Source organism: Oenanthe melanoleuca, chromosome 2, assembly GCF_029582105.1.
Source record: "Oenanthe melanoleuca isolate GR-GAL-2019-014 chromosome 2, OMel1.0, whole genome shotgun sequence".
Taxonomy (NCBI): domain Eukaryota; kingdom Metazoa; phylum Chordata; class Aves; order Passeriformes; family Muscicapidae; genus Oenanthe; species Oenanthe melanoleuca.
Genome location: NC_079335.1, coordinates 94228388 through 94245773, shown reverse-complemented (window position 1 = coordinate 94245773; position 17386 = coordinate 94228388). Strand labels below are relative to the sequence as shown.

The following is a 17386-nucleotide window of genomic DNA, read 5'->3' as shown; positions in this document are numbered from 1 at the left end:
TAAAGCTGTAAAGTCCCCCGGATTTAAATTACATAATTGTGTTAATACATAAGAAGGAAACAAAATTATATAACCTAGTCTTTGGTTTTCCCTTTGGGGTTTTTTTAATATATTAGTTTTAGTCCTGCTTTTCAGCTAAGATTGATCATCTTAGGACACAGAGAGCTCTTGGAGGGACTCCACACTTCTCATTTGTATTGAAGTGCAATTAAACAATCCCATTTAAACAATAATTCAAAAGGCCTATTGGCTTTCATCTACTGAAGAACTTCGCATTTGGCCAGGAAAAGTCCCTGCTACTTGCTCAAATCACAGCTCCTGCTCTTCTGCTGGGTCAATTCCATCAATATTATGACAGAAAATTTTGCTTAGAGCACAGACTGAAAAGTGTGTCCCTATCTTTCTTACAAGCCCCCTTTAAGTACTAAAAGGCCACAGTGAGATCTCCCCAAATATTTCTTTTCTCCAGTCTGAACAACTCCCGCTCTTTTGTCCTTTCCTCATAGGAGAGTTGCTCCATCCCTCTGATGATTTTTGCCACTCTTCTCTGGGCCTGCTCCAACAGGTCCATGTGTTTCCTGTGCTTGAGAACTCCAGGGTTCAACAGAGTACCCCAGGTGGGATCTTATGGAAGCAGAGTAGAGGGACAGAATCCTCTCCCTCAACCTGCTGGTCATTTTTCTATAATGCACCCCAGCATACAGTTGGCTTTCTGGGCTGCAAATCATTTGACACACCTTGTTCAGTGGAAGGTGCCCATGCACAGGGTAGAGGGGTTAGAACATGGTCATCTTTCAATCCAAACAATCCTATGATTCTAAGTTTTATTTTAACAGGATTATAGTCTCTAATTATATTGTGAAATATCTGAAAGAAATACCCAGGAGCTCAAACGTAAAGCAAGTCTGCCTGCATGTATCTGTAAAAAAGTTTCCAGCTTCCTGAAGTCTATTTGAAGTAGAATACACAGAATTATTTATTGCTCAGGAGCTAGTGCAGTGAGTTAGTTGTTTCATACACAGGCAAACCGCATTTACCAACTATATTGAATAGTCATTTTCTGAAAACACTTATTCATTAAGTACCCTGGATTAGCCTTCAACCATGAACCTAGGTAAGTGTCTGCTACGTGCATTTCTTTTTCAAATACCATTAGCTGACACAGTACCTAGAAAGGTTTCAGGCAACTAAGCACATACTCGGGTCTATGCACTGCCAAAAAGAACAAGCCTGCTCAAAAAACTATCTAACCTTTTTTACTTCAAGTACACTTGCAGTATGTGGTGGGAACTTGATCTAGAGTCATTTTCAGCATCAGCAGGGCTAGGTAAAACTGGTGTAAATACAGTATTTTAACCTGAACAATTGCCTACTGGAGCCCAATGTCATCACATGTGGAGTGCCTTCTTAAAAGCATAGAGCATTTATCTTCTAAAAAAGGAATAAATTCCCACCATGGCAGGAAGATCAGACTCTGGAATTCAACTGGAAGAAGTCCCATGGCTGCATGTCTAGCAGGATGCCTAGACTGTACTGCTTTCTTGATGCCAGCTTCTCTCAAGTCTTATTTCCCTCGAAGTACAGTATGGAGCCCTCAAGTATTAAATTATATATATCACTTTTTCCAGAAGATTAAAAAGGCACAGAAAAAAAAAAAAAAACTAATTCTGAAACAAATAAAATAAGTGTATTTTTTAAAAAATCACCTGTGTCACTATAGTACTAAAATAATTATTGCTGTTTCCTGGCTCTTATATTCTCCCCATCCAGGAAGACTTGTGAATCAACGATATGTGCAGATTGCTGCCAGAGACATAACTACGTCCAAAGTATATGACATAAAAAGAGTTAATGTAATAAAGCCTTTGGCATCTGCAATAAAAATACATGCTTTAAACAAGTGTTAATAAAAATAAACCACCAACAAGGAGGAGCAGCAGAAACGTGATGCATGCAGACTACAGACTGCTAAGGGATTATTAATAAATTATTAATAAAGGAAAAATAAAATTAGCTGCAAGCTCAGCTCAAGAAGCAAACACTTGGACATATGGATTAGAAGTCTTAAAAAAAAAAATTTGTTCCTTTAACTGAATAAGAAATTAGTTCAAAACCTTTTCAAGATGTAGTTTCAATCTCCCCCTAACAAAACCAACAGTGTAGAAGCATAGCTAGCAATCACCCTTGTGATACCTTACGGGGGCTACAAAACCCTATCTGAGAAGGCCACAAACTCCTTTCTGAGGGACAGTTCTACACAGTCCCTACAGGTGTGACTTGCTTGCTACTAGTGTGAAACTGTTAAAAATGCTCATTTAAAGCAAATTAACTTTACAGCTTCTGATAATAACAACAGCTCCCCATAGTCTATAAAGCAGTTTCTGACATGAGCTTTTTCCCCTAACTTTTGCAGTACAAAACTATAAGCTATAGGAACTTCTACATGCATTGTCAAATGCACCACTCCTTGCAAAGACTTCTGGATGAAAAAAATTTTCTGTGTCCATGCACAAATGTCCATTACTACTCCAGATGAGAACATATTGTCATTAACAATGCTAAATGACAGCAAGATTCTAGAGTGAAATCATGCCTTATAGAATTAGTCAATACATTTATTTCTAATCAGCTTGGTTTGAAAAACAGGTGTCTGCTAAGGAAGGCAAGAGCCTCTCTCAGAATGGAAAATGTGACCCACTTCCCTCCTAATTGTTGTAATTTTGAAATTAAGGAGCTTTCAGGCAAAGATATGGGAATAGGAATAACAGCTCATTACTAGTATGCATAATGAGGCAAACAACCACAACAGCAGCATAGCAAACAGAACCCCCCAGGCTCAGTGCCAGCCTTCTCTGGGCTGTGGGGCCCTTTCCCCTCTGGTGCAGTTCCGGTCACAGCCGCCAGGGGCGCTGGTGGCTCCCGGCCGGGCAGGGCGGGTGCGATGATTCCCCCGCGCCTGCAGGGGGCGCTGTGGCGCGGGCTCGGTAATGGCGGGAGCAGCTGGCAGGAAGGGATAGAGAATGGGATTCTTTTATGAACCTCCAGGGGCAGCCAATCCCAGTGCTCCCTCTGGATAGAAAAAGGAACTGTATCAGGAAACCTCAGGAGAGGCAAGCTGGAAGGTCAGGACCTCCTGGCAAGCAGAGGATGAAATGCACAAAGTGTAGCACAAACCCAGAGCAATGGCAGAGGTATGGTGGGGATTGGGTGGTAGCAGTCCAGCTCCCAAACACAGTAAAAGGCTCCTCAGGCTTTTCTCACCAGCTGAGAAAAGCTGGTTCTTCAGATGCCGGCTGTGCAGAGGGTGGGGGCAGCCCCCACCAGGCAGAGCACGCATTGGCTTTGGGCTTCCCGACAGCAAAGCGGCAAAAAAAGCCCAGCTGGCAAGCTCAGTCACAGTGCCAAAGCAAAGCAAAACCAAAGAGAACCAGGCAAAACCCACAGAAACAGCAGGATCCATGGTCAAGGATACCAGCCATGTGTGTCCAGTCCAAATGCCCACAGGAAGAGACAAAACTGCCTCTCCCCCCACCCCCAAATCCCCCCAGAAACCCCAGTTCCACTTCCATTCATTGTGACAGCTCTAGAGGCAGGGAGGATGGGGGAAGGGAGGGGACAGCAACCACTCTGGGCCCAAAACAAAGCAAAACAGATCAATGATCCCAAAAATCAGATGGGATAATAAATCATCCCCAAGACATCAGTATAGCCTCTTATCCTGATAACAATGTTCATCACTACTTTCAATCATGCCTATGCATATTAATTCCAAAATTTTAAGTATTTGCAAGATCAGGACTATAGGGCTCTCAATTCCACTGTTACACTGACAGGTACTGACATACTGCATCAGAGGAAGAAGCAGTTCACTCACAAAGTGTGGCGTGGGGAAAGAGCAGAGCAATGAAGTAACCCAAATCCCTTTGAGGAGCTCAGGCAGCTGCAGAATAATATCAATTTGTTCAGAAAAAAAACCCTGAGACAACATGGAAATTTCTTTTGAAAATAAATTAAAAGGTCCCCATTACTTCCTTGGCAAATTTATATTTTTTTCTTTACTGCATTTTATTTTTCTTTAAGAAAGGAAAAGTTATTATTATATACAATGATGCCACTTTCTGCGGCAGATGGACAAAGACCTGCAAAGAGCAGTAACACTGGTCTCACACACTTTTCTGTCTTAAAAAGGTGCCACTGTGTATGCTACTACCAAAATCCTGGGTATAGCAGGGCATCTCTCCACCCCTCAAGAGCTAACCAGTCAGGTTACCCAAACAAGACATGCTGTCTTGTAGAGGATTACTTAGGTGCCATGGAATTAACTGGTCTGGAATCTCTCAGCTACCAATAAACGTCTTGCTGTTCAAGTGAGATCTAGCAAATAAGTTGGATTTCTCACATTACAAACTACAAAAGCCACACCAAACTTTCACAAAGCAGAAATCGTCTATACATTTTCCTGGAAAGGTATGGATCTTTTCCCATGAGCAGGGATGCCTTCTTTGCAGTTACTTTACAGGGGTGAAGTGAAGGAATCTGCGTGCATTATTGTCATTTCGGTGGTAAGTTACATTCAACTCCTAATCAATACTATTTCTTTTGGTTTCTTAACTATAGGTACCTTCATATAGTGCAGTGTTGTATGCTGTGCTGTAATCTACTAGTAGTTCTTTACTTGCATACTTTGTAGTAAGTAATTCTGGGTAAGATCTTTATCTGCTATCTCTTGTCTGTTTAATAAAAAATTAATTTTTATAAATAGACATGATGTGTCATCCTTAGAACTTGTGGACAAGAGTGATTCATTAAATTTATACTGTTGTCAAAATCTGAGGCTTGTCTAGGCTTCTACTTCTCCCATGACCCTGGGAGCTATGCAATCTGTGGGTAAGGACTGGGCTGGTCAGGTCTTGCTGGAGAGGAAGGGAAGCAGTCCCTTCATGGGCACTGCTGCTCATGAATAAAGAGCAGGACCAAGATCTCCTGTATTGTCTCTGATGCCTCCAACACAATCTCAGGTGAAGGATCTCAGGTTGTAGCATCAGGTCTTTCTCCTAGCACCTCCTCAGGAGGAGACAGGGAATAGGGGAGGGTGGGAAGGCGAAGCCTAAACTCTCACCAACATTTTTGTTCCATAATTCAGATGAGAACAGGTCTTCAAGGTGGAGATGAAGACGACACAGAACACAGGGTGCAGAACAAACTGGACACACCAAACAGTACAGGGAATAGGACACAAAGCTAACATTGACTTTTGGGAGTTTTGGTATCACGTCAAGCCTTAATTTTAAAGTCCCAATGCTGAGATTATACTGCTACTTCACCCATTACCAGTGAGGACCTCAAGCAGGGAGATGTAGAAAACATAGTAAAACTTACACATGATCCTGAAGTGCATAAGATGGAGCAGATTTTTAAAAGTAGATACAACATTAATATCCCCATGAATAGCCTATAGATGCCTGAATGTGAACTGCAAGGTCTTGGTATTGCACAGATATGAGCTGGTGCAATGCTAGGAATGGTTCTAGCATGAAAAGATTAAAGAATCTACAGTGCAGAAGGATAGTAAAGGGAAATATTGCAGATTTTTTTTTTCTCAGATATATATGGATTTCTTTGAAGAATTTCTTCCTCAGATCACAAGCTACCTTCTAGAATGTGTTCACACTGCATTATATCACTTACATTAAATTAAACTGCTCAGTTCTGAGTTTTCATTAGCAGGACCAAAGCTGATACTTTTCACCCCAACATTCCATTGCAGTATATGGTCCCCACAGCAGACCTCTGATGATCTCCAAATTAAGTCCCAAGCATGCACCACAGTGAAACCACTCCTACTTTCACCTAGCAGGCTATATGAAGAACTGAAAACTTCTACTACTCTTGCCTCCCATGTTAATGAGGAACTGAAAGTCACTCCTACCTTTGCTCTTCATGCAAATAAAAATGACTCAGGGAGTGAATCTGAGGGACCCCACCACCGAGAAGTCCAGGGCACTGAAGGACTACTGGGACTCTACTGGATCTGAGGTACTATCTTCTTCTTGTACTATCTCTCTTCTTCTCCCTCCCTCCCTCCTTTCTTCCCTTCCTGCTTCCCTCCCTCCATTCACTCTGTCTCTCCCCCTCCCTTTCTCCCCTTTATACAATTAATTTTGCAAAATAAAGTCAGAATTGCTGAACCCACATTTGGTCTCTTTTGCACCTTAATTTGAGTAGAGGACTTTAACATCTATCAAATTGCAACATTTTAATTGGAGTCATGGACAGGATACCATTCTCTGAGCCAAAGTGCCAACAAGTTCTCCTCTGAGGGAGGTTGACCAAACTTTTTCTGCTCTTTCTCCTGCCTGGTGGGGACCAATCATCTCCCTCTGAGGGATATTGAAGGAAAAATACCCAGGAGGTTACCCAGGAGGACCGGGGTAAGGCTAATGTTTTGCTTTTTCTCCTGGAGAAGTTTAATATTTGGAGTGTACACTAATTGAGATGATGAACAGGTGACAGCTGGTTGCATTACTAGTATATGGGCCAAAGGAAAAATGCAAAAAGGAAAGATAAAATCAATGTCTGTGCTATAGTTGGGGTGCCACCCACTGCTCCTGTAAAGGAAAAATCACAAAGAACCAGCAAGGAGGCAGAGGTTATATACATTCTTTGAGGGATTTAGTCAAAGGACTCAGAGATCAATCAGAAGAGCATTAGTGCCACTCAGAGAGACTCAGAACAGCTCTAGTTGAGCATCTGTAAGCAATGAATTCTAAGGCAGTCCATGACGAGTCTCTCTACCTTCAAAAAGAAATAAAAGAAGCCAAAAAGCTCTTAGAGCAACTGGATATAAAAAAGTTAAGACCTTAAAACTGAATAGCAGTATGAAGGAGATGATGATGCTTTTCCAGCTGTGGTCACAAAAGAAATGCCTTTTACAGCTACTGAATTGGCTAAATTGCAGTCCTGCATAAACCAAAATGTTTTTGTATCTATCTGTGCCAAATATTGCTACAGTCTCTTCAAGACCCAGAAGTGCAGCTGGAAACACAACCACGGGGCTGCGAGTTGCCCAGGATTTTTAAGGACACTCAGGCAGAGCTCTCTCTTGCCTCTTGGCTCTTTCTGTTATCCTTTTGTTCCTGCAGGGAGGCAGAGCTAAGGCAATATGGGTGGAGCCTCCCCTCTGGTTTTCTTTCTTTTTTTTTTTTCCCAAGCGACAGAGCAGTATCAAACCAAGAAACTTCATTTCATAATTCAAAACAGTTTCAGAGTGAATTTTATAACATCTCTCCATTCTCTAGAGTGAAGCCATAGCTGGTTGAGGTTGGGCCACTGTTTTACAGTGCTTGAGAGTCTGCCTTTCATCAGAACAGGGACCCAAGACAGCAGCTGAGGGCTTCTTTCATCAGGCCCTGATGGTACAAATTTTGGACTGACATGAAAAACATAATTTTAACCCTATTATGACACAGTGGGTGAATGCTGACTTTCTATGATGACTGGTACAGGTAGTTTTCATTGCAGTTACAGGTATCCAATTCCTGTTCCAGTACAGAAAGGGTCCTGGAATGAAATGCCCTTTGCCACTCTCCTGCCACTCTTTAGCTCCCTTAGTTGATTCATAGCTGCTGAAAAACAGTCTTGAGCATGTCAGTGGACATGAGGTAGAAGATCTAGATGTTTGGAGTAATACGATATTTTAGTGCCACATGTCAACACAGCTCCAAACTTAAGAAACAGTGCCAAAGTCATCCTGACATGTGCACAGCAACCATGGTGGATGGTAGCAGCTCCCAATGCCTCCCATACCCCAGATGTCCTTGATTGCATTGCTCTTTATTTCCATTCCATTTCAGTGCTCTATATTAATCAAAAGTGACAGATGGAAGCTGTAATACATCTACAGCTCCAGATCATTAAATATGATGACCTGTATTTCCTGCAGTAATCAGATATTGCTGCAAATTACCTCCGCCTCATAAAAACCAAGGCTGGCAAAAGAACCTCTACGATCATGAATCTTGTTTCTTTGCAAGTTTCAGTTCATATCAGGAATACTTATATTTCATATTTTTGCTGTGTTGATGTGTAAAAATTTGGGGGGAAAGTGAGCAGCATATATCCTCTAACTGTAATAACATTAAGAAGGGGAAAAGTGTGGGTGATAGGTGTATTTTTAAGAGTATATGGAGCACTCTGCATCTACTAGGTAATCCAGATAGTTGATCACGGGAAGCCAGTTGATGTAATCTTTTTGGATTTCAGTAAGGCTTTTGATACAGTCTCTCACAGGATGCTTCTGGACAAAATGCCCAGCACACAGCTGGGTAAAAATATCCTATTTAAGTAACTGGATTGTGGGTCAGGCACAAAGCATGGATGAGGCTACACTAGGTTGGTGACCAGTCTTAGCAGGGTTCCACAGGGCTCTATCTTAGGCCCAGCTCTTTTAAAAATCTTCATGAATTACTTGGAGGCAGGACTTGAAGGGATACTAAGTTTGATGAAGATAATTAATTGGGAGGACCTATTTACTTCCTCAAAGGCAGAGAGGCCCTGCAGAGAAACCTCGACAAATTAGAGGGCTGAGCAATCATCAACTGTATGAAGTTTAAAAAAGACAAGTGCCAGATTCTGTACCTGAGATAGGGCAACCCTGGATTGGAGGGTTTGCTGAAAAGGGTCCTAGCCAGCATCAAGTTTATTATGATTTAGCAGTGCCCTGGCAGCCAGGAAGGCCAATTGTGTCCTAGGGTCCATCAGACACATCATCATCATCGAGCTGAGGTTAAGTGCAGTGGTAAGCACTGATCCCTTCTCTCTGGTTACCAGTGACAAGACCCAGGAGAATGGCATGAAGCTGTGGAGGGAGGTTTAGGTGATATGGTAGGAAAAGGTTCTTTGCCCAGAGGGTGGCTGGGCACCAGAATAAGCTCCCCAGGGAAGCGGTCACAGCAGCATTCCTGCCAGAATTCAAGAAGCTTTTAGACAATGCTGTCAGGCATGCACTGTGATTTTTTTGGCTACTCTGTACAAGGCAGAAATTGGACTTTGGTTGGGAGTCCCTTCCAATTCAGGACATTCTATGACTGTATGATACTGTCTGGAAGAAGTTAACACAAACACTAAAAGGAAGATGACTTTCAAGAAAAAAAGCATTGTTAGCTGATAGTCTTGACATATCAGTGATTTGATTTTATTTCCACAGAAGATCAAGACAGCTTGTCTAAAGTAATAAAAGCTTTTCTTAGTTGGGAAAAAAAAAGTGGAGGAATCTGATCGAAATGAATGTGCAGACTACAAAACAAGGAAGAAAAGGATGCAATTACCTCTGTTCTCTCTTTGCCCTTTAAACTTGCTACTGTGGGGAATGTGGTGGGCAGATTATTTTGATCAATGTGAAAGGCCTCTTTTCCACTTGTACTTCCTCACTTCATGTAGAGATTTGAAGAAAGTCTAGCACCTTGCAAGAGAGCTCATGCCTGCCTCTTTTCCTCAGTCTCTCATTGCAGTTATTCTGCTTTGTGAGAAATACCTGAATAATCCTTGGAGCAGGGCCCTAAAACCATGTCACTCTGTCCCAGGTATGTGCTCTGACCGCCAATATAAGGACTTATTCTCCTTTTCCTACTGCAGATTGTTACTTCTGGCTGATGGGCTGATTTGGCAAATTTGGACACATAGAAGGAAATTAGGGAGGTGAGAGAATCGAGCTGGGTGACGAGGCATAGAGAATTTGATTTGATACTGATACTTATTAAATGCTTGCTTCCTTTTGGCTTTTCCTCATACATTCTCTCTCTCTTCCCTCTGCAATTCCCATCATTGCATATCCCTCCTTGCAAGACTTGTATTACTTTTTGAAGTGAGAAATTATATTTTCAATGACAATACAAAATTCAAACACATTACATGACAGTTCTCAGCTGAGAAGGAAGCTAGTTAACAGAGGTATATAATTGCAGACACAGTTGGTCAATCATTGGGTAGACTCTTGAAAAAACCCCTCAAATCCCAGCCCAGAATATACTAGGCAGGGTCTGCAAGATGCCAAACCATTTTCCACTAATTGCCAAGTTAATGAGGTTTGAAGCTTGAACTGCAGCCACAAGGCCCCAGGACCCTAATGAGTCACTAAGTCTTGGGCAGACAGATGGGGTAGCAGATGATTTGCCATGGGGGTCTCAGTGTTAGTTCTGTACCAGTCTCTAGCCCTACTAACTACAGTGGCTGCTAAATGCATTAAAACTGTGAAAACAATCCTGGTTCCTTCAGACTGCATCAGTTTTAAATCATAGATGGAGAGCTGCAAATAAGGAGGAAAAGCAAACTGGTGTAATAAGACGAGACCATGCTAACCTGTAACATCTACCATTGCTTCAGATAAAAAGGTAATGTAAACCAGGCTGTCTTTGGCTTGAAAATCTATGCAATGTAGAGATCCTAAGTTCTAAAATTAATTAAAATATTGATGAATTAACAAAAACTATTTTTTGTGTTTTAAAAAAAGTATAAAAATAGACTGCTTTAGCTCATGCTCTGCTAAGATTACCTGATGTATAGGTGCTAACAGGCATATGTGCAACAAAGTCTATCCATAAAGGGACTTTTGTTATACACTGTCCTAAGTACTTGTATTGCTTATCAACACTTACTCCTTCAGAAATGCATCTCCATGTGAAGTAACTTATTAAAGCAATTTTTATTACAGCTTTCTTTGAATACCATCTCACAGTCAGCATTAACTAGTCAAACCATAGCCATTCATGTGATTCCCATGGTACCTGCACATATAGAGTATGGAATTTGTGAGATAATACCTGTGCTAATGAGGTGTGACACGAGCCTCATTTTGTGCATCCAAGATGAATGCTGTATTGTCTATCCAAAGCATAGACAAACATGAGACTAATACATGATACAAAGAAGAAAGAAGAAAATAGAAGAGGACTTGCCCTTTGAAACTGGAACATTCTCTTCAAAAGCAACAACTGCCACTTATATGAACTCTTTGAAAATATCTGCAGCTTAGAGGACTCTTCTTTTGAGATGAGTATTTAACAGTCCTTTCTTCATTTATGCACACTTGACAAAGATGAGTCTATTAGTCTATTAGAGGATCCTCTTAGAAGATATTTTGGCTTAACTGGCTTTTGTTTGTTTTTCCAGACTAAATTATCAGGAAAGTAAATGCCAACAAGTCATCTTGTAGCCCTTCCACCAAAGGAAAAACATTTCTACATAATTTTGCATTTAAAATACTTCACTCTGCACTGACAGCTTTTTTTTCCCCTTATGAATCCCAGATTGTAATGGTTGAAAGGGAGTTTTCTAGTCATAAAGTTAGCTGAACTATTATTGGCAATACGTTCTGTATTTTGTCAGTGCAGCTACCCACCAGCATGGAACTTCCTGTCCTGTAACTGCACATCTCAGATTATAAAACACATATGCATGTCTTCCTTGTAAATGATCAGTTATTTATTTCACAGCTGAGGAAACACATCTCAATGTGAGAAAACAAGTATAACACCTACTCACTCAGCTGAGTATAAGCTTCACTGCAACTCACCTTGTATAGTTTATTTCCAGAGGAGAAGATGACATGAGAAATGTTAGATTCCAATGCTGTTTTCACCGATCCAGAAAGTTATTTCAAATTATTGCTGTGTGACTAATACAAAGATTATACTGTGATACAGCTTGAAAGGGTGACCATCTTGAATGCACTCTGAAGAGTGTGAGGTTCTATACATGAATAATAAATAAATGTGAATCAGCACAGGTAGATCGGTGATCTGTTTACTACACAATGAAGTGCTAATTGATTGATTTGCAACTTGTTTTATTCTTTTCCTTACACCTCTGTGTCAGAGACTGAAATGTTTCATGCCTCAAACATTGTTATGAGGGGGTTTTACCCATTATAGCAAAGCCTGTATGAAGACAACCACAGAAGCCCATCCCTCCTTGAAGATTCCTAACTGGAACTTTGGACTGTGAGATAAGCTGCCCAGATAAGATAAAGGGAACAATCATCTCAGGTCTAGGGAGAAACAAACAAGGCTGAGGAAAAGGAATGCATCCATAAGAAAGCCAAACGCAGTAGAAAATCATCCCTGGCTGGGTTTGGTGTGGGGGACACCACAGCCCCCAGAGGCCAAGTTTACACAGAATTCCCCCAACTGAGGGGGAAGGAGGAGCTTTGGGGGTGTGGTGTAACCTCTGAATATCCATCTTCCCATACACAAACCAGCCCAGCTGTGAAACCCCCAGCCCTACAGGTCACATCCACAGGACACTCACCTGGAAGGCAGCTGAGGGGTGTCTAATCCATCAATGACCCCCAAGGAACTCCCCAGACTTATTCCTGAGACCTTCATCAAAGGACTGCAATGATGCAAAGGGATGTAACAGACACAGAGTTTGCTTCCAGAGGCACTGTCAAACTGCACTCCCCCAGGGAGGTACCTGGGCATTCCTACCCAGCCTGAGTGTATCTTAATCCATTGGATTCTATGCTTTTTGAGGGATCAAGACCACCCAGAAGACCAGCTGGAGAGGATCAATGGAACACCACTGGGATCCACAGAGTGGTGAATTTTTCTTTAATCTGTCTCTGTCATTCTCTTTCTGTCTCCCCATCTCTTCTCTATTTCTTTCTTTCTTTCTCTCTCTCTCTCCCTCTCTCTCTTTCTCCACTCTCTCTCTCTCCCCCCTATTCACTACCAAGTAAAATCCATACTATTGACTTTGGCATATGGTCTCATTTGCACCTTAATTTGGGCAGAGGCATTTTTAATAACTTTAAAAACGAGACCATAACACTCTGTCACTAGTAAACCAGTTAGGCAAGATCCTTCATTTATATAATTCCAATTGTTTTACACTGTAGTCATTATTTCAATTTTTAAACATGAGCTCTAAATTTTAGAGCAGTCCAGTTGTATAAGCAACTTCAAAGTACTCCTCATCTGTAAATCTGCCAGTGTGATGCTCATTTACATCACGGGTCTTTCACTCTTGCACCAAGCACTATGTCCCAAGGCGTGCAATAAGTGCCCAGGTAAACATCTTTACATTCCCAGAGAAGTTAAAAAGATGCTTTAGCATGACTGAAATTTCAGGTTGGATGCAAAAACACACAAATAGAAAACCTTAAAAATATGAAGGTGAATCCTGTCATTGCTCATAAGGAAAACCCACTGAGTATATATGATTATGAAGATCCTTTGCCCCTTTATTGCCTGAAAGGGCAATGAGCAGAATACTGCCTGGGTCAGATTTGCTACCTGCAAAAATCTATTATTTGGTATTATGTTTCTGAAATTACAGCACGCAGCCTCTGCATCATACTGCAGGAAAGAAATGTTCCTGCTGCCTTGCAGCCATAACACTCCAGAAATCCCAGGACACCTCAGGCCTCTGCACATCCACATCAGGTCTCCTTGGGTGGACATTTCCAGAGGAATTACACTGCTCAGGACACAAGAGTCACAGTCTACCCTGCTCTGCAGAATGTTTCCTTAGGTAAAGCATAGCCAGTTTCCCTTAGGAAATCAGGCTAAAAATTATGGCAACAGGAATTGCAAGGCATACCAGTTTGGTATTAGTATGTAGAGGCTATTAATCTCTCAAGGCAAAGATAACTAAGTTACTTTATTAAACACTTCCTTACCAAGATGAAGACCATACTTAAATTCATGTATTTTCCTATACACAACTTCCCACCCAAATGTAGTTTCTTCTATAAATCTAAAGAGAAGACTGGGCTGGCAAATTCACTAAGTCAGGCAACTAACTGTCCCTGGAACTGCCTTGTGTACATTAATGTCACACAGACATTCATGCTCATACAGGTATACAACATTTGGCTTTAAAAATATATCTACCCTCTCTGTGTGTCAGGTCCCCAGCATAATCCATCCATGTCAAGATCAAGTTGATCTGATGCTGGCCAAACCAGAACTGGAAATCTTGCACAGCTACAAAACAAGTGCTCGGTGATATACATCAGGCAGAGAAGTGTGGTCAAGGACAGGCATTGGACAGTCCTCAAAGTAGGACCTTCTGGCCCCTTTGTTTATCCATGGAGCTTTAGCTCACTTCAGCTCAAACTGTATGTGATTTTTTCACTGCTATTCAGAGGCACAGTTCTGTTAGAACACCCACAAGTCACTTTCTTATCATCAATTATACACTTATTCTATGAAGTACAAGAAGACAGTGATATCAAAAAAAAAAAAAAAAAAAAAGAGATGCATTTCTATTTTGACTGCCTAAAAACACCTTCTTGGACTTCATGTGGATGTACACAAAGATAAGAAGAAAATGCAGCCTTTGGATAGTCTTTCTCCTCTAATTCCCCTTCTAACTTGTAAATCTCAATCTACAAGAAATGGGCACATTGCTCTCACAAAGCATAACATGAACCTAGAAGGGAAACATGACTAAAAGGAAGAGAGACAAACAATGTTTTAATGATAAATGCGACCTGGATCTGTTGTAGATGAGTTTAAAATACAACAAGAAAGTGTATTTCACATGCTCAGCTTTGTGCAGTGATTTTATTATTTTAGCAATTTAGGGAAAGTAAAACTGATGTCTCTTATTTGTGTGTGTGTGGGTTTTTTTTTAATCCAAATAAAACAGGCAGAAACAAATATTGAGACCCAGCAAGGAGACAATGTGGGCTTTATTCTACCCATCAGTTAGCCTTTGCATAGTCACAGCTGTCCTGCACAACATGACCTCACTGTCCAATTTTCAGACCCCACATACTGTGAGAGGAGGTAAAGCAAAAGTCCTGCAGGTCTCTCTCTGCTAAGTGACTGGAAAAAGGCTCTTGCTATGACTCAGACAAGACAGCGAAGTAAGGCTCATATCTGTTATTCCCATTGGCAACAATTTAAAACCATATATTCTATGGTTTTATAGATTTTTTAAAATTTATTTTTAAAATAGTGTGAGTTGAATGAGATTTTTAAAGGTCATCTAGTCCAGCCCCAGGAACATCTTCTGGAACATCCAGCCCCAGCAACTAAATCAGGTTGCTCAGAATTCAGTCCAACCTGACCTTAAATCTTATTAAGGATGAGACATCTACTGTCTCTCTAGACAACTGTTCCAGTGTTTCACCATTGGCAAAGTATACCAATTTTCTTCCTTCTAGCTAATCTAAATTGACACCCCTTCAGTTTAAAACCATTACCCCTTGTCCTGTAACAAGAGGCCCTAGTGAAAAGTGTGTCCCTATCTTTCTTATAAGCCCCCTTTAAGTACTGTAAGGTCACGAAGAAGTGTCTCTGGAGTCTTCTTTTCTCCAGGCTGAACAGCTCCAATTCTTTTACTTTTCCTCATAGGAGAGGTGTTCCATCCCTCTGATCATTGTTACCCACCAGAACTTCCCCAAGTCCTTCTCTGCAAGGCTGCTGTCAATTTCTTCACCCTCCAGCTGGTATGGTCCCGGGAGTAGCCTCAAGCCAGGTGCAGAACCTGGCATTTGAGCTTCTGAACCTTGTTGAGCACTGAGGGTGCACTCAATCCCTTTGTATATGTCCCTCATCATTAAGACATTAAGCAGCACTGGCCCCAATATCTCTCAGGGGCTCATATTGGGTCCCCAAGCTGTTGACTACCCTGTGGATGTGACTGTCAAACCAATTCCTCCTCTAGTGAACAGCCTCCCCTGCGAACCCATCTATCCAATTTACAGAGAGGATGCTGTGGGGAACCATATCAAAGGCCTTAAATAAATCCAGATAGATTTTTCCTAAATCCAGATTAGACCCCTTCCCTTGCTCACTGATGGAATCATTCCATCATATAAGGTCACTAATGTTTCTAGATCAGGCAGGACTTTACTTTGGTGAAACTGTGCTGGTTGTCTCAACTCATCTCCCTTCCACATGCCTTAGCATGGCTTCTAGGAGGATCTGTTCCATGACTTTCCCAAGCACAGAGGTGAGATGGACAGGTTGGTAGCTCCCAGGATTCTCATTTCTACTCTTTTCTGAGACAGGTGCAATGTAACTCTTTTTCACCTGGGTCCCACTTGACTGCCCCAACTTCTTGAACATCATGGAGAGTTGGCTTGGCAATTACATTGTCCAATTCTTGCAATGCATTTTTACCCCATGGATTTAAGTAGAATCACTTTCCTCAGGTGGTCATGAACCTGATATTCATTTACAGTGGGAAATACTTTGCTTCCCCAGTCTCCATCTAATATTTCACCCACACAAAGAGATGTGTGTTCAGTGTTCTTCAGAACACACAGGGCTTTGTTTCTTTGGAAAACTAGGCATTTGCTATCTATTTTGTAAAAACAACTTGTTTGGACTTCCATCTATAAAGCCCACCAAAATGCCACATTATACAGTAATATCTATATTGACATAATACAAAGGTTCTGTGATTTTTATAAAGCCTTTTAACCTGTATTAGCAAAGCTGTTTTGTTAAATTACATTTTCCAACACATCAGTCCTTATTATGCTATACCACTTGAAATTCTGTGACACTATTTTGCTGCAATAAATATTTTAAATTATCTTGACAATGGCAATATAAGGAATGTTGTTACCCATATACTGCTATCAGAAATAAAAGCAAACAAATACTTAGATATCTTGTAATGATAGATTTTTAAATATAAGAGATACAAAGTTTTGAAGTCATTGAATACCTTAGGCCACCATAAAAGGGGGATCCAGGTTCTGAAACCCTTGTCCTGAATCATTTAAATGTGAATACTAAAAAAGGAAAATGCATTATGAAATTACGGGAATATTTATACAGACTGGCATAAATTCACTTTATGTTATTAAACACTCACTTTATGCTTTTAAACATCAAGCAGTATCAACAAATACCTGAAATAACTACCTAATATAATGACTCAATCAAGTACCTTCAAAATCATAACTGTATGAAGAGTGAAATAAGCTTCACAGACTAGGGTATAATCAGAAACACTGTAGTCAGAGAAATTTATCCAAAATAAGGAACATTATTTTAAACACAGGTGTATTTAATACAAAAACAAAGTAGAGCATAAATTTTCAACAATCAGAAAATAAGCTCAAAAAACATTTTGAAAAATCAGTTCTGCCACTCAGTTTGCTTTTTCTGGGCACACCAATTTTCACAGTTCAGTCAAAAATGCATTGTATGCCCTATGGCTTCTCTATTTTACCTTGCTTTGAGAGACAATTTTTCAGAAAACATGTTTCCAATAAACATGTGGCAACTCTACATCGGCAGCAGTAAATAAAACAGTGGAAAACACAGCAATATATATATCCCACTTCAAAAACATAGATATATCACTCTACAACAGCAGAAATCACTTTTTTTGCAAGTCCCTGGCCAGAGCTCTTCCCCATCAT

At 40.8% G+C, this 17386-nt stretch overlaps 1 protein-coding gene across 1 annotated transcript in view; it reads right to left on the bottom strand.

Moving 5' to 3' along the window:
* Positions 1 to 17386, bottom strand: part of PDE1C (phosphodiesterase 1C) — a 225034-nt gene that overhangs the window by 177769 nt on the left and 29879 nt on the right. The gene's annotated exons all lie outside the window — the stretch shown is intronic.